General features: G+C 35.1%; 1 long non-coding RNA gene across 1 annotated transcript in view; it reads right to left on the bottom strand.

Moving 5' to 3' along the window:
- Positions 1-18666, bottom strand: part of LOC141373787 (uncharacterized) — a 219003-nt gene that overhangs the window by 130719 nt on the left and 69618 nt on the right. The window contains exon 3 of the long non-coding RNA XR_012380110.1: positions 8305-8381. This is a non-coding gene — a long non-coding RNA (uncharacterized lncRNA). The remainder of the gene's footprint in view (positions 1-8304; positions 8382-18666) is intronic.

Genomic DNA, 18666 nt, shown 5'->3' on the forward strand with positions numbered 1-18666 from the left:
CCTTTTTTCAACAAAGATCTGCAAGTCTTAGCTGGATCAATCAGGCAAGCAAAAGAAATAAAAGGCATCCAGACTGTAAAAGAAGTAAAACTGTAATTATTTGCAGATGAAATAATCTTATACAAAGAAAATGCTAAAGTCAAACAAAAAATTGTTGGAACTAATCAACAAATTCAGTAAAGTTTCAGGGTAGCAATTCAACATACAAAATTCAGTTGTGTTTCTATACACCAACAATAAAATACCTGAAAGAAAAAAAATGCTATTCCATTAATAGTAGTATCAAGATCAGGAAGATACTTAGGAATAAATTTAATCAAGGATGTGAAACATGTACAGTGCATACAATTCTTTTATCTAAGAAGAAATTACAAACAAATGGAAAGATGTCCCGTGTTCATAAATTAGAATTAGTATTAAAATTTGCATAGTATGCAAAGCTATCTGTAGATCCAATGCAATCCTTATGAAGATTCATGAGATTCACAAAAAGAAAAAAATATTCTTTGAGTTTGTATGGAACACACCCCAAAGATTTAAAACAATCCTGGGAAAGAAGGACAAAGCCAGAGGTGTTACCCCCTTCCTAACTTCAAACTATACTACAAAGCTATAGTAATTAACACAGTATAGTTTTAGCATTAAAACAGACACATAGACTAATGGAACAGAATACAGAGTCCAGAAATAAACCCCTGCAAATACAGTCAACTATTATCTGACAAGAGAGCCAAGACTATACTATAGGGAAAGGAGAGTCTCTTTAATAAATCATGCTGGGAAAACTGGATAACCATATGCAGATAATTGAAATTGAACCCCTAAATTATACCACTTACAAAAATTAACTTGAGATGGATTAGACTTAAACATAAGACCTGCAATCATAAAAGTCCTAGGAGAAAACCTAGAGTGAAAATTTCTTAACAATGGTCTTGGCAATGATTTATACATATATAATATCATAAATAAATAAATCATATATATATGTATACGTATATAGGATATCAAAAGCACAGGCAACAAAAGCAAATCAGTAAGTAGGACTACATCAAACTGAAAAGCTTCTACACAAGAAACTAACAACAAAATGAAAATGTAACCCACATCAGGATAAAGTATTTGAAAACCATATACCAGATAAGCAGTTAATATTAGAAATAAAGAATTCATACAACTCTAAAACTAAAAACAAAAAACCATAACAATCCAATTAAAAAGTAAACATATTGGAATTGACACTTTTTCTAAAGAAGATACACAAACATCATTTATAACAGCAGGGATGGGCCTTGAGGGTATTATACTAAGTGAGATAAATTAGAGAAAGACCAATACTGTGAAGTTAACACTTTTATGTGGAGTCTAAAAAGGTCAGACTCCTAGAAACAGTGTAGAATAGTGGTTACCAGAAGCTGGAGGATGCAGGAATTTCTAAGATGTCGTTTAAGGGTACAAATTTGCAAATAATAGACAAATACGTTCAGGAGAAATAATGTATAACACAGATGATTATAGTCAATAGTTTTAAAAACTTCAAAGATGCTAAGAGACTAGATCTTAATTATTCTTGTCACAACAAGAAAAGAAATGAGAATATGTGACATAATAGAGGTGTTAGCTAATGCTACAGTGGTCATCATATTGCAATAAATATATCAAACCAATAGATTTTATGCCTTAAACTGATAGTGTTATAGGACAACCCTACCTCAAAAATAATTATATTGTAATATCTGCCAGAACTTACTTAAAATGATAATCCTATCTACCTCCAGAATTAGATTTCATAATCAAGGAGATCCAATCTGATTTGTACTTTGACTTAAAAATGTCAGTCTTTCTGAGTTAATTCATACCTCTTAAAATAAAGTCCAATGATTAAACTCAACAATGCAGTTCATAATTTCCTAGTGGAGGGCTAGGTCATTTCTCTGGCCAAAGTCCTTCAAATATAATGAAAAGAGAAGCAAAGAGGGTATGGAGAAGAGCAGAAGTTAAAAAAAAAAAAAAAAAAGTACCAACAAAAGGAGATGGACTGCTAGGGAAGGCCTGAGTCCCGACATTAGGACAGAGGGCTAACAGTTGTCTACCAGTAACTTGCAAGGAATGCTGATGTTAATGGCTGTTCTCTTGTCTTGTCCTCCTTATAGATGACCCTGTTTTTGAACTTTGTACCCAATTCACTGCAGAAATCAGCCCTGTTTCTCCAGACCAGATTAACTGCCTAGCTGACCTACAGAATTATGAGAACTAACAGGGGTGTATATAAGCCATGGAGTTTTAGATAGCTGGAAAGCACTAAGTGAGAACAGATACATTGCATTAATCCAACTGAGATTATGAAGCTGATTCAACAGCAAAGTTTTTTACTGATGAGTATGAGCAGTAACCCAACTGACCCAGTACAGCAGAAGATCATAAGCCCATGGTTGAGAATTGCTGCCCGAGTTGACAGATGATCAAATTCTGTAACTGAATGTGCTGTATGTACATTTTAATTTCAGTGATTTAAAAACTGGTTTTTGGGTGTCTTGGTTTACAGGAAAAGCTTTGAAGGCTGTCTTTAAAAAAGGCCAACAGTTTGCTCTGCTTCTAGGGGACCACATATGTATCAAATATTGGGCTTTCAGTTCAGGTAAGTTTTTATTTTATAAAAAGGGCTCACCTGAAAATTTTTATGAAAATGTGAAAATCACTAATCTTGTCCAACTGCGTTATAATTATTAAGCCAAGACCCAGAGAAGGTCATTTCTTCAAGTTCGTGTGAGTGGGAATGACCGAGAATGAATCCAAACTCCTTTCTCTATCCACCTGAGTTGGGGTTTTTGCCTCCTAAAACATCCTGAGAATTTGAAAATCAACGGCCTCTTAGTTCTATAGGCTGAGAAAGGTGTTAACATCTGTTCTTTGCTTTCTTTTTTTTAATTCAGTATTTACTGATCACTGTCACCTACATGTAGGTCCTACTGTAGGCATGTTTCCCTTTGAAAGAGGAACCAGCCTAGAGTTATACAATAGCAGGACTGATGTTGCATTTTTACAAAGCACTAAGTCTTGCAAGCCACTGTGTTTATTAATATAAGTAAAAAAAAAAAAAAAATCCATTCCCCTTCCCCTTAAAAAAAAAAGTCTTTTAAGTCTTATACTCCATATACATAGCCTTTAATATTGAGTGTCTGCTTTTATCTACCCCAATAGAAAGAAAATTTAGCCCCAAGATAAGGCATCATTGTAGTAGATTGCCTACACTAGTAATAGCTAGCATTTATTAAGAAATTATTCATTTAAACCTCCCAACTACACCTCTGAGGGAGGTACTGTCATCGATTCAGTTTCCCTGGGAAGTAGACTAAGATAGAGATTAGAATGCCGGAAGTTTATTGGGTAACGCACCTCAGGACTGACATCTGAAGGGTAGGAAAAGAAGTGAGATTCCCGCGACATAAGTCTCACCATTCCCCCCCTAGGGGGCTCTGGAACACAGATAGCCCTGTAGAGTTACACGAACTGGGCAAAGAGGTTAGAGGTTTATACCCTCAGTGACCAGACACTGGATGTGGGCTGTTCTAGGAGTGCTGAAGCCTTGGGTGAGGGCAGAGGGCAAGCTCCAGAAGTGTTTTCATCTCTGAGTCACCAGCTCCAACATCCTAGCATCTGGGGCATGAGAAATTTAGTCCTAAAGCGTCAGCAGAGTAATAGGCTCTGGGTGATGTGTGAGGTATTTACAGATGAAAAAACTGAAGAATTATTTGCCTCAAATCAAACAAATATCAAGTGGCATAGATGAGGCATGACTTCAGATCTGTTGGGCTCTAGTGTGAGTGCTAACCAGTGTGTTATGCTGCCTCAGGATATGGCAGAATTACTGGGGACCAAAGGAAAGGTTAGCAGGACTGTGGTGGGAACAAACAAGTCTACATAACTACAAGGGAAGCTACTTAACTCTGTCCACAGGTCAAGGTCAAATGATCATGGAGTAGTGACAAGATATGGAAGAATGATTTCAACATCCATTTTAATTTTAGTTCTAGTGATTGTTAGCTATCTTTTCAAAATGATAAAGTATCTTTCTTAAAAGAAAGACTACACTAAAATAAAAAATTTTGCATAGCAAAGGAAACCATCAACTAAATAAAAAAGGCAACCTGCTGAATGGGAGAAGATATTTGCAAAGGATATATCCAGTAAGGGGTTAATATCCAGGATATATAAAGGACTTACATAACTTAAAGGCAAAAAAACAAAAAACAAAAACCCCACAAACAATCCAATTAAAAAGTGGGCAGGACATGAATAACCATTTTTTTCTTCAAGAAGACATACAGATGGACAACAGACACATGAAAATTTGCTCAACATTACTAAGCATCAGGGAAACACAAATTAAAATCACAATGAGATTGTACTTTACACCTGTCAGAATGGCTAAAACCAAGAACACAAGAAACATCAAATGTTCACAGGGATGTGCAGAAAAGGAGCTCTTTGCTCTGTTGGTGGGAATGTAAACTGGTACACTCACTGTGGAAAAGAGTATAGAGGTTCCTCAAAACAAAAAAACAAAAAGACAAAAAAAGGAAAAAGCAATTACCATACAATCAAGTAATTCCACTACTGAGTATTTACCCAAAGAAAACAAAAACACCAATTCAGAGAGATACATGCAGCCCTATTTTTATTGCAGCATTATTTACAATAGCCAAGAAATGGAAGCAGCCCAAGTATCCATTGATAGATGAATGAATAAAGATGTGATCTGCACACACAGATACACACAATGAAATATTACTGAGTCATAAAAAAGAATGAAATCTCAGCATTTTCAGTAACATAGATGGACCCAGAAGGTATAATACTAAGTGAAATAAGCCAGTCAGAGAGAGACAAATACCATATGATTTCACTTATATGTGGAATTTAAGAAACAAATGAACAAACAAGAAAGAGACAAAGAGACTCTTAAATTTAGAAAACTGGCGGTTGCCAGAGGGGAGTTGGGTTGGGGGATGGGGAAAATAAAGGGGATTAAGAGTACAATAATCTTGATGAGCACTGATATATGTATAGATTATTAAACCATTATAATGTATATCTGAAACTAACATAACACTAATGTACACTTGTATTTTAATTATCCTTGAATAAAAAGATAATACGAAGTATCTTTCTTGCAACACAAAGTTAAAATATTTTTGAAAGTTTATACACAAAAGAGAAAGATTAAAAATGGAAATTCAGATGCATTAGTAGTATAAGAATAGAACTCCCAAACGGGCAATCTCCAACTTTCTGGTAAATTAGGCTTTCTTGAACTATAAATCACTTATGTGTAATTAACTCTCCTTATAGAGGGCAAGAATTGTGTGGGCAAATATATTTGTGAAAATTGATATGCTGATATATTTTTATGTATTTACTTTAGCTCAAATAATTTAATGGTTAACTATCATGACGAACCCCAAAAATGTGGGGTTTTTTGTTTTGGCTAATTTAACAGCAATTGAATGCACCTGTTAAACTTTTTTTTAAAACTACAGAACTTATCTTAGAATGCCTTTGAAAGGCTCTAATTTCCCATGTACCAAAGAGGGAATCTTAGGCTTCCAATTCCATAGTTAACCAATGTGAGCCAATGGAGATCTGAAAAGAAGTAATTCCATACAGGACGGCATGGAAGCTTGAGAATTTGAAGAGGAGCAAGGGAATGAAGGGGAGGTGGAAAAGGAGGCAGAGATGGAGGATCTTGTTTAAGATTTAACTGTAGAAATAGTAAAGTGCCATGAGGTCATTAGAAATGGAAAAGATTTTAGAAACTTAGTATTCCAATGCTCTCTCAATTCATAGATCTCCACCAAAGTACTAACAAGTCACCATCTTCCCGTAATCCTACTTTCATCTTGTCTTTAAACATAAAGATAAGAAACTGTCATATGCCTTTTCATTCCACAATCAGACAATAATATGTCTGTATTAGAGTATTCCCCAGATTTTCTAATCCAACAAACATTACCTAAAAAGGAAAGGACTCTGGTCTGGCATTACTTCCTAAAAAATTTATTCTATGATCACTGCATTCTTTTGTAAGGATTCACGAAGTGATTGTTTATTAACCCATTTGAGAACTTGACCAGGGGGTGATGTCATGCTCATACATCAATTCTAGTTCAGAATTATCCTGCTCTTTGGTATTTGCAAGATTTCAGACTTGAACACTAGATTGTCAATGGTTGCCCAGTGGTAAACAATCCCACTGGTAAATAATCATAGTTCATTTTTTGCATGTATTTTTCACTGTATCGTAATATGATGATCATGGTCCTTAGTCAAAAAAGACATTTACAATTAACAGAATGCCCATCCACAAAAGTGTTCAAGAAAATGCTGGACAATTCCATGTCAGAGTTAAATGATGCTTTGTTTCTGTCACCAGTGTATTCTACCACCTTTACAATGTAATGGTACATCCACCACACAAATGGATTCATTCACTGAACAAATGATTATTGGGGGAAAAAAGTTTTTATCTGATTACTTTGTACTAAATACTGAGCTGAACACTGAGGGGACAAAGAAAAATAAGGCAAAATCTGAGCCTAGCGAGTTTACATTCTTCTTACTATCACCAAAACTCGCTTTAGTAAATTGTAAATTTCATTAAATAAAAACGTCTTCTAAAAATTCATTTTTTAAATTAAATCAATAGGTTAGAAACATACTATGCTATTCATTATCAACATCAACACCCAGGATCATATACTCTACTCTAAAACATCAGGGCCTTGAATATGCTATAACAGGCATCATGAATTTATAGGAGAAAAGAATATCTATATTGTCTGCCAAACTTCTATGGCCAGGGATCCCCCTTTCCTCCTTAAATTTTTAAGAAGGTAGGGTTTTGCAGAAAGAATCAATGTTTTCAATCTGAGTGGGGAATAACAGACCTGAGAAATAGATCCCTGCATGATCTCCCTTCTGCCTGCATCTCTGAGCACTTCAAAAATTCAGAGACAACTAATAAGTACAAGATCAAACAATGCAGACTATATGCACAAGGGAACCAAGGGGACATGAAGATCCTATAGGAGAAATAAATATACATATTTTTTATACTAACCCAAGTTTTTATACTTTTATTCTCCAGAATGTATTCTATACATACATGCATTGATTCCTAAATTTAAGAGTGCCTATGTACAAAGTGAACAACAAATACATGGCCTAATTTTTTTCATCACCCAGATGTTTATTTTACTTTTAGGATATCCTTTTGAACTCAAGTAAAGCTCAATGTTACTCCCTAAACCAGTGATTCTCAAACTTTACAGGACACCTTTATTAAAATTCTTGGGATGTTCTTTTAAAAAATTTTAAGTTTCTTACCCTTATTAAAAAAAAAAATCAGAGTTTCTGGTGCTGTATACAAAACTCTATTTTTTTTTTAAGAATTCTAGGGATTCCTATCTGGAATCTGGAGAGGCAATGCAATAGTCTAAGTTCTCCTACTCTCATTCTTTAAGAAGCATCTCTTTAGAGTTCATCATTTTTAATCTTCATGGCAAGGGGATTAAGCATCACTATAGGTAACAGGAATCCACAGGTGAATCATAAGCATTAAGGTGACAAGTGTGGCTATCTTATTAAAATTCTAACTTTTTAATGGTTGGGGGGTGGGGAGAAGAAGAAACAAAGATGGCTAGTTTGGGATTAATTTCCATCTCATTATTGCAAATTGGAAAAGCTAGGAAGTCAGAGGAAAGCAGATAATGAGCTTGAAGATAATGAGATAATATATTTCTAAGTATCTTTAATACATATTTATTTCTTAAGAAGTTAAAATCAGTATCTGCAATGGAAAGAAGATTCTGGGAAAATGGCTGCTTGAGCTTACATTCCTGGCCCTTTGTCCTCCTTCTCAGCTCCTTGTTAAAGAGGCTTAACTTTGATGGTAAAAACTCCCAAGGAAAACCAAGTTACATATTTCATTGTTGATAATGCCCAGGAGAGAATCAATGGACCAACAGAGCTTAGGGTGAAGGCTACAGAGAAGTTTGGTAGCAGATACTGGTAGATTCTGTTTTGGGGGTAGGGAAGGGGGTTTCTGCTCTTAGCATTCTTCTGGGAGTGGCCCTTTTAGTTAATAAAAGTAAATCTAGAAGATACACTCTTAAATGGAATCATTTATGGTCTATTAGTCAAAAGGGGTAATTTTACTCCTGCTGGGTTCTAAAGAGGTCTGAATTGATAAGACTTTCTCCCTCTTCCCCAACAGATTACTCCAGTTGTTTCTACCTGACGCACCTGCAGATGGTTCTCCAGGATCGTCACAGGATGAGAGGTTCCAAGATCTCTCTGTGCTGTACTCAAGTTACTGATACCTATGAGCAAAGAAAAATTACAAACCATCAATATAGACACCATAAAGATACTCAGTGAAAGACTATATTTACATCCCATGTAACACAAGCCTAGTATCTAAAATATATAAAAAACATTTGCAAATCAAAAAGAAAATATTAAATTACCCAATAGAAAACAGTGTCAAGGAGTATGAAAAAGCAATACAGAAGCAACCAAGGAAAACTCTTGTATATGTATACAAGGAGACATATACAGAAATATGCATTTCAGAATTAAAGAAAAAATGAGAACTCTTTTGAAATTGTTTTTTCATGTAAATACCAAATTACAATGATTTAAATAAACACATGAATCAATCCAAAAACCTAATATTACATGAGAAAAAGTTACAAGTACATGGATTATACATTGATACTATATACATAAATTTTATAAACCATAAAATACTAAATTTATACAAATAGAGATTTTTAAATCTGCATAGGAATAACAAATTGAGGATTGATTACTTCTGAAAAAGGAGAGAAGAAAACATGAGCAGAAGACAGTGAATTCAGAGATTCACTACTGAATCTAGTGTTTTATTTATAAAACAAACCAAAAAAAGGAAAAGAAAATAAGGCAAAATATGATTTCAGTAGTGAATTCATAGATGTTAATCTGATGAATTTTTTCTGTATTTCAATATGCTTAAAATGTTATTTAATCCAAGGAGGATATACAAGACCTCAGGTTAGCTAACAATTCAAATGGCAATTTGGAAGAAAAATCACCAAATCCCACTTACAATAAAAAAAAAAAAATCATCTAGATATAAATGATGAAATAACTGAATTCTAAAGGTAAAGACAAAATTTTACAAGCTTTCAGAAAAAAATAGAGTAAAACAAAAAAGGCAGATTACAAACAGACTTCTAAACTTCAACTTTATAATCTATTATGAGGAAAGAACTGTGATTTCAAAATACTACTCTTAGCAAAGATATAATTCTTAAATGAAAGCAAAAGGACGTCTAATTTTCTGTTCCACAAATAAGGAGCTTGGAAGATGCCACTCTGTCCTAACACGTAAAAAGCTGAACAGACTAGAAGAATCAAGAGCTCTTCTTGGATTTCTTATAGATGTGAGATCACAAGGCAAAGTACTGCCCCCCCCCCCAGTTTGGATAGACAGGGAAATACACCGGGAGCCCCTTGCTTATGGGCCTGGGACTCATGAATAGAAATCACCCCGGGAACCAGCGCCAGGGAAGAAAATCCCGAACTGTAAGTGATGAAATGCTGGAGGCTCAGTGTGGACAAATGAGAGTTAAAAATTCCACGTGGACCCAGTCATGGGGGACCCCAAATATTGTGAAATTTACCTCCAGAAACTTGAACATGTCCCCACACTGAAGAGCGAAGAAAACCTTCCGCCAGCGTCCGGGGTGGGAGGAGGGGAGATAAGAAACTACTTTGAAATAGGCCAGAACACGCTGTTCTTAACAAGGTCAGCACTCAGGAAAAGAATAGTTAACCAGAGCCTAACCTGCTGGGGTATAATTGGACCCTAAATGACCCAGGAGAAGGTAATATCCAACGCCAGCCCCCTTTGGACTTCCAGGTGGGAGAAGGGAAATACCCAACTCCAACCCACTCTTGACATTCTATCCCACCTAAGGAGAGGAGGAAAAAACAAAACAAAACAAAACAGAAAAACACTGAAGTCCACAGCTAAAGAACACCAGCTCACAAAAAGAATGACACCTAATCATAAAACTATAGAACACTTCCCCTCCCCCTACACCTCATCATTGCAAAAGCCTATTTACAGCAGTTCCTTTCACCCAGTACCTCATGAAAGCGGAAGAAAGACGTTTTCTGACATGCAGCAAATAATGGGTATATCTTCTATAATCATCTATATCCTCTTTGAGGAAAATACCAAGCATGCTCCTACCAAAAGACAATTTGATGAGAACACAATTCACAAAATAAGGGAAAACAAAATTCAATGAGTGGTGAACAATGATTTTTTTAACATACGTATATATGCATATACCTGAACTTCTGTGACTAGGAATTGTAATTAAAAAATTGAGTAATGATTCTCAAAACATAGATACTACTATAGTTCAAAAATAAAAATTTCAAACTACTTAAACCCAGGATTAAGGGAAGTAAATGCATTCCAAACACCTTCCTCAGTAGAGATTTGGGGAAATTAGTCATGTGAAGTGTCTCATACAGTTTTAGTCATTATTTAACATTGCTCTGATGGTAGCTATATGTCTACAAAGATGGTTACAATGGGAATGTAAGCAGTAACAGAACAAGAAATGCAATAGTGTTTCCAGTTTAAACTAGGGAGCAGAAAAGAATCAGAAGGAAACTTAAGTCAGGAGAGGAAAAACAGGTTGGAAGGGGGGGGGAAGGAAACAAAATATATTTAATAATTAACATAAAATGTGGTAAAATGTTTTAAAATATCATTAGTCACAATAAATATGAAAAGTTGAATTTATTTATTCAAAGGCAAATAACTATCAGATCAAATAAAATAAGGAAATCCAGAGACATGCCATTTCCAAATAATGCATATAAAACAAAGTATCAAAGACAAGTTACAAAAAAAGGAATGAGCAAATCACGGAATTACAAACAAAAAGAAAGCAGAGTAGCTATATCAATATGTGATAGAGGGCAATTCAAGGACAAAGGCAGGAAAAGAGACTAATCCTAACTAATGGTTACTGCACATGCTATTTAGGTTAAACGAATAAAATTGTCATTTTTAGGTCAAAGGTAGTCAAATATTGGCAATGTCAAAAATGTCAACATGTAACTATTTAAAATCTTTAAAAAGTAAATCACACACACACGCACATCACTGCATTATAGTTTTACTAAAGCAAAAATTATTCAACATTGGAAAATATTTAATATCATTAGAAAAAAGAAGAAAACCCATAAAATTATACTAATAATGTCAAAACACATTTGCTAAAATTCATCAACCATTTCTAACAAAATTTCTAAGAAAAAAAAGGCCTAGGAGGGTAAAAACACTAAGATACAGAAAATACTTATAAAATTCAATATCAAGTATTTATTAAACTATGAAATGATAAACAGTCCAAAGAAAATCAGAAATACATAAAGATGACCACTATCACATTTATTCAACTTGCTTTTTTTATTTAGAAGATTTTATTTATGTATTTGAGAGAGAGAGAGAGTGTGTAAGCATGAGGACGCGAGAAGGACTGAGGGAGAGGAAAGAAGCAGACTCCTCACTGAGCAGGGAGCCCGATGCGGAACTCGATCCCAGGACCCGGAAATCCGGACCTGAGCCGAAGGCAGATGTGTAATGGACGGAGCCACCCAGGCTCCCAGGTGCCCTTATTCAACTTGCTTTTAATAAAATAAGGGGGGAAAAAAAGGAAAAGAAAAGAAGGGGAAACAGGTTTTTTTTAAAGTAGCATAGATATATGAAATTGAGAGAAATCAACATTTTTACTTTTTGATTATATGATTGGTTTTGAAAAAGAAAATCCAAAAGCTTCTCCTGAAAAATTTTATACTTAGTAGAAGAAATTTACAATGGAGCTGAATAAATTTGCAAGACTCAATAGTTTTTCTTTATAATTTTACTGGGCAGTTAAAAATAGGAAAAGGGAGGAAAATTATAGTAACTGCTGACTACCAACTCCCTAAAGGGACCATCAAAATAATCTGTTTATCAAGTAAAGCCAAATTAATTGTTTTGCATTAAGGGAAAACACCACCTCCATAGACTCTTAGTAGAATCTTGACAGGAGAAAATCAAAGAGGGGTATTTGTAAAGTTTTAGGATTTTGATTTAAGGTGGATGCAGGGCGGAAGTCCTGACTGAGATTGAACAAATTGATAATAGAATGGTTTAGGACAGATGAATATAGCAAAATGAGGATTTTGAAGCCTGTATGAAAGAGGAAAGCTCAAATAACCAAACGAATTTTTCTGAGAAGGGGGCTGTTTATCCTAGTAAGAACAAGTTCGGCAGTCTTTTCTTTGAGTAAATGAAAGTTGTTTTTTTTTTAATTCCTGAAACAAACACTGCAATTATGTCCAATGTTATTATCCTGGACAAAAATTTCCTGGAATATTAATGTTCTGTTAATGCAGATAATCAAATAGTAAAGTCACCTTGATGTAGAGTGTTATTCCTAATCCTATTAATCTGTGGCTATTAATGATTTTGCATCCCAAGATCAAAACCGGAAATTTTTAAGACTGAATTTCATAAGCTAGGTACAATGCATAGAGAAACTTATAAAATATGATACACAAGTGACTTTGGTGGGACCACTTAAAGTAATTAAAATATGTTCTTTTCTAATTATTACATAAGCTTAATGCACTTCCAATCAAAACTTACAGGATTTGGTGGGGAGGGAGGATTGTTAAAGTTGATTTTAAGATTCTTATACCTAAGTGTATCTGTAAACTTGCTTTAAAAGTTTTGAAAAAAAAAACGATAGATTAACTCTACAGTAAGATAAAGTTTATTGTAATTCTTTACTCAAAGCTCTAGGAAACTGACCCAAGAAAAAATAGCTCAGTTAGTAAACAAATTCAAGAGTCTAAAAATAAGTCTAGATTTAAGTATATTTGGGAGATAAATACATTATAAATGTGGTATTTTATTTGAATAAGGAAAAGATCTTTAACGTGCTAATTGGTTCATGCACCATAGCTATCCACCCCAAAATAAACCATACAGATCACTTCCTCACAATATATACTAACACAGTGTAGACAAAATGAAGTTATAAGTGCTGGGAAAAAAAGTTAATTGAAAAATAAAGAAAATTTTAGAAAATATTTCTATGACCTTTAGGTGATGGTAAACTTTTACCAGGCCTCAAACTCAAAACCAAAAGAGAAAAAGTTATATATTTGACAACTCTTTTTAAAAAATTATATTTAAGGGGCGCCTGGGTGGCTCAGATGGTTAAGCGTCTGCCTTTGGCTCAGGTCATGATCCTGGGGTCATGGGATCGAGCACCGCATCAGGTTCCTGGCTCAGCGAGGAGCCTGCTTCTCCCTCTGCCTCTCTCCCTGCTCATGCTTTCTCTCTGTGTATCTCTGTGTCTCAAATGAATAAATAAAATCTTTAGGAAAAAAATTATATTTAAAAAGACGATTATTAAAGCAAAAGACAAGAGAGACTGGAAGAAAATTGTTCTGTAAAACATAGGAAAACAAAAAAAAAATAAATATTCATAATAAGATGAGGAAAAGACAAATTACCCAACAGAAAAATAAACACAAGCTATGACCAGTCATTGCACAAAGGAGGGATGGTAAATGACCAATCAACGTGGAAGGATTCTTACTGTAGCTAGTTGTCAAGGCAATGACGTACCACGTAACACACATCAAATTCACAGTAACAGAAGGGAAACACTATGGGCTACCTGTAGAAATAGGCACTTGTAGTCTGGGGGTAAGATTATAAATTTCCACAACTTTTTGAAAGTCTGCTAAGCTATAAAGATACCCACTTTTAACAAACACATCTCCTTTCAAGAATTTTCCACACAGATATAAATGTGCCAATTTATAAGTGATTTTTACTTTTATTTTTAGTAATATCATGTATTTGTGGTATATTATTTATTCCATTTTCCTTACCATTTTGAAATAACAGAGACACAAATAGGACAGTCATCAAACAATAAACAGCTGACCTCATTCTGGTACTTTTATTCTATAGAATATCAGAAAGCTATTGCAGGAGAGAAAAGATTCTCTACTGTCTTTGGGTCTCTGGGCCAGAGAATTAAACTGACATAAGACGTAGTAAGAGAAGAAAAGCACACAGATTTTTATTCATTTTTTACATGTACATGGGAGCTTTCACAAGAGAATTAAGATCCAAAGAAGTGACCAGAGTAGGAAGCTTTCATTCCTTTTAGACAAAGAAACAATAAATGGGGCACCTGGGTGGCTCAGTCAGTTGAGTGTCTAACTTTGGCTCAGGTCATGGTCCCAGGGTCCTGGGATTAAGCCCCGCATGGGGCTCCCTGCTCAGAGGGTAGTCTGCTTCTCCCTCTCCCTCTGCCCTTCCCCCTGCTTGTGCTCTCTCTCTCTCTCTCTCTCTCTAATAGATAAATAAAATCTTAAAATAAAAGAAAGAAACAATAATTGTGTGAATAATCAAGACAAAGAGGTTAGGGGCTAGCAGTAGTAAATGGTGAAGAATTAACTTCTTCAGGAAGGAAGATCAGAGTTAGTTTAACAAAGTTTGTTTGTACTGATTTCCCAGTCCCACAACCCTCATCTCTAGTGGTAAGAATGCCTTCCTTCTGGTACAGTCAGGGCACTTTTCACATGGGAGTGTTAGCTTCTGCTTTCAGGAAGAAAAAAAGAGTCAAAGTGTCCTTCATGTACCTGCTCCTATCTAAATGCCTTTAATTCAAAATTGATAAATATGCCAAAGTGGCTTATTTGAGGGTGACATATTTTGGTTTCCTTTGCTATTTAAAAAGATTACTTAGATTTACACATATTGGTAAATAAATATATTTGGATTTAAATGAAAAAAAGTTGCAGTATAATTGCATTAAACATAAAAGAAGGGAACAGATATATTTACATATTTGTTTGTGAAAGTGCATATGAGCTTCAGTCAAAATGTGGGAAGACTAACTCAGAACAGTATCATTAGCTCCTGGGGTGTGGCAGGGTGTGGCAAATAGAATTGAGTTAAGAGGAGCTTCACTTTCTCTTGACCCTTTTAGGTTCCCTGGCTGGGTCTGAAAATTAAACTGACAGATTAACAAAAGTAAGCATGAAAATTTATTTAATATTTAATATTACTTTTATGTGAGACAGGAGACAGGAAATGAGGACCCAAAGCAACAGTTAGAACTGAGTCTATTTATTCTAGATGTGATGATGAGTGGGCAGCTGTGTAGAAATATGATAGGTTAAGGAATATGAGGTAAGACTATAAATTGGGGGGAAACAGTAAAGCCTCTCTGTTAGGATCCTTCTCAGCATCTCCTTGCCTTTGGGAATAAGGATACCCCTGTCCTCTGGGTGGAGGAAGGGCACTGCTCACAGGAGGATTTTATGACCTGCCGAAGGTAGAAGGACAGGGGGAAGTTCAGAGTAGAGTGACCTCCTGCTTCTGCATTTTCTCAAACTCTTTCGTATTCAATATGCCAAAGTACCATATTTTGAGGTAGTATATCCTGAATCTCATCATTTGACTTATGATAAAGAGCAGATAACTGCTTTCATCATTGGAAAGAAAGACCTAAAAATAGAAAATAAAAAATAGATCAAATTACCACATATAGTTTTTATTTATTTATTTTTTTTTAGAGAGAGAGCAGGTGCATGCACACACATGCATGCATGAGCTGGAGGTGGGGAAGGGCAGAAGGAGAGGGAGAGAATCCCAAGCAAACTCCATGCTGAAAACAGAACCTGATGGGCAGCTTGATCCCAGGACCCTGAGATCATGACCTGAGCCAAAATCAAGAGTCAGTTGCTCAGCCGACTGAGCCACCCAGGCGCCCCTACCCCAAATAGGTTTTAAAGGTTTATAGTTGTTATTTTTTTGGTGATTCACTGACAAATGAATTTGCTACAAATGTTATGCTTCGCTTCCCTGTTAAATACTGAAAGGCTTATTCTTCATTATCGATTAAAATTATACAAATTGGTTGTTCTCTTTAAAATGATCACCTGGTATGACTTTTGCTGCGATTTAAGAAATAAGTTCGACAAAGCTAGCTACTTTCCTGAAACGGAACCATGTTGACTCTTATGTCCCAAAAATATAATCCAAGAAAACTAGTGCCCTGAGGCCTCCAATGCCAAAGTAAAATCTCAGTGTACCAAAGAAAAACCTTGCCAGAAACGTAATCGGTAGTGTTTATTTCAGTAATAAGTCCATACATGGCATGATTTTAACTCTTTCTGTAATACTATAGTTTCTCAGTTATCAAGATAAAAATTATAAAGACAATATTTGTACAAAGCTATCACTCAATATTTTATCCTGGAATTATCTACAACCATTTTTTTCACCCTGTCAAATGTCATTCTTTGCTTAAATTCCATAATTTCTAAACTGTGGAATTATTACAACAAGTTAACTGACATTGGACAAAAGGTAGCACACAGATATCCCTTTTCAATCTTAAATTCCATCTATTCAAAGTCTAAATTTATCTTCTCACCAAAGTGTCTTTTTTCCAACCATTCATTCCTGTGAATCTTTTTAACCAAAAACCTGGAACACCCTCTTCGATTCTTCACTATGTATATGCAAGTTGTTTCTAAGGACCATTATTTTTTCATTTAAAAATTATTGCATGCATCTGTTCCACTTGATTCTGATGGTCATCGTCATATCAAACTATTTCTCACCTTACACCTAAATTCTTATATAGGTTACATCCAATCCCATGGTAGCTACTCTGACTCCATACTCACTCTGTCCAGGTTCTTTGTCACATCACTGCTCTACTGTCCTCAAGTGCCTACCCTCATGGCTTAACACATCAGGTCCCAACAACTCATTCTGCCTGGCTTTTAAGTTCCTCTATGGTCTATACTCCTTCTCCCTTACTAGGCTTGGTCTTTTACAGTAATAGCCTTCCACTTCCATCCAGAATAGCATCCAGGGCAAAACATGGACAGAGATATCGCATAACAATATAGTGATCTTTTAAAATAATTGATTCTGAGCTCCATTTAGAATAGACAAAGAGTGCAATTTGACAGAGGGTAGGAAAAAGATTCTCCTCTACTGTTCTCACAACTTAATGCTGCCTCAAATTTATAATAACCCCTGCCCAAACAAGACCTGCTGCTTACCAAATCTATCCTCCACAGAACCCAGTGCAATCATTACCCATACTAACCAGGTCTTATCAAAGTATTCTTCTCAGAACATACAGTATGCATTCTCTCCTAAAGACATTCTAGGAAACATAATTTTCTCCAACATATTATATATCAATGTTTTTCCTCCACAGTGTTCAGTTCCACTTATAGAGACGTACTCAGGATAACCTGTTTGTCCTACTGCTTAATCTGCCTTGAAGCACTTCCTCTTTGACTCCATATTCCTGCTCTCTCCCACAAGGAATGCTTCCCTATTTCCTGTCCACCTACGGAAATGTAATTTATTCACAAAGACTCAGTCAGATTTCACTCTTGTGTACAGCCTTTTCTATCAGAATACAGTACCCGCCCCTTGCAAATTATCGTTCTGTTACTGTCCCATCTGTGTTAGATGGAGATGTTAGATGTCCCATCTCCTGATGGAGAAGGCAAGTTACCAGTGATCGGGCACCCTATGTTTCTTTCTTTCTCTTGTGTCTCTTTAATCACATAGGACCTGCATAGTGATTGAGTATCTATTGATCAATTGAAAACTGTAAGCCATAACAGTTTGACAGATCAATGTAAAAACAATCTATAACCAAAAAGACACTTTATTGTTAAACATTTTTTTATTTTCAATAATCTGTTGCAGTATCCCCCCAAAAAGCCCTCACCAAACCATGTATAAATCAAAAAGCCATAAACAGTCCATTATTTATGAATTTACATGATAGTATTACAGTAAAGTGGAATAATATATATTGGAAGTATATCTTTTGCTCCAGAGATATTAATTCAAAATATCTAAAATTCAAGTTTTTTCAAGAAGCTGACTCTTCCTTTATACCTGAAGACAGCCAACAGTTGGTCATTGTGTTTCAGTTGTAATAAAATAATACACCATGGGGAAATGCAGGAGTCTGAGAGATGCCCAGGAAGAGAAGAAATAGGGGAAATTTTCTATTAAGATACTCTATTGGAAATGCTTCTGACATTTTTGGTATTTCTTGGGAAGCTAGAAGAAAGAGATTAGCCATCAGTGATGTTCAGGAATATGATGACCTGGGAATTCATATCAGAGTACACCGACATTCATGTTACATAACAGTTCTGAAAATCCTTGCAAATGTATCCAGGTATTGGAGAACAGATATTTCATCTTCACATTTTCTTTTCTTGTTGGCACTGAAAAACTGACTTTGAAATTTGGGATCAATTTATAGATTTCCATAAATTTAGTTCACTTTCTAAAATGTATTATTTGAGGTAAAAATGATCTTTATTTTTTATGGCAATAGAAAGTATCCTTTTGGACTATAAAATAGGATGGTCAGTATGGTAAGACATTAATACATTCTTTAGGGACAAACTGTTTTGTTTTGAATTCTTAGTGAGAAAAGAAAATAGTCAATTAGTAAAAATGATTTGTAA

This window comes from Callorhinus ursinus, unplaced genomic scaffold, assembly GCF_003265705.2.
Source record: "Callorhinus ursinus isolate GAN/ISIS: 27379988/994484 unplaced genomic scaffold, GSC_fseal_2.0 scaffold12, whole genome shotgun sequence".
Taxonomy (NCBI): domain Eukaryota; kingdom Metazoa; phylum Chordata; class Mammalia; order Carnivora; family Otariidae; genus Callorhinus; species Callorhinus ursinus.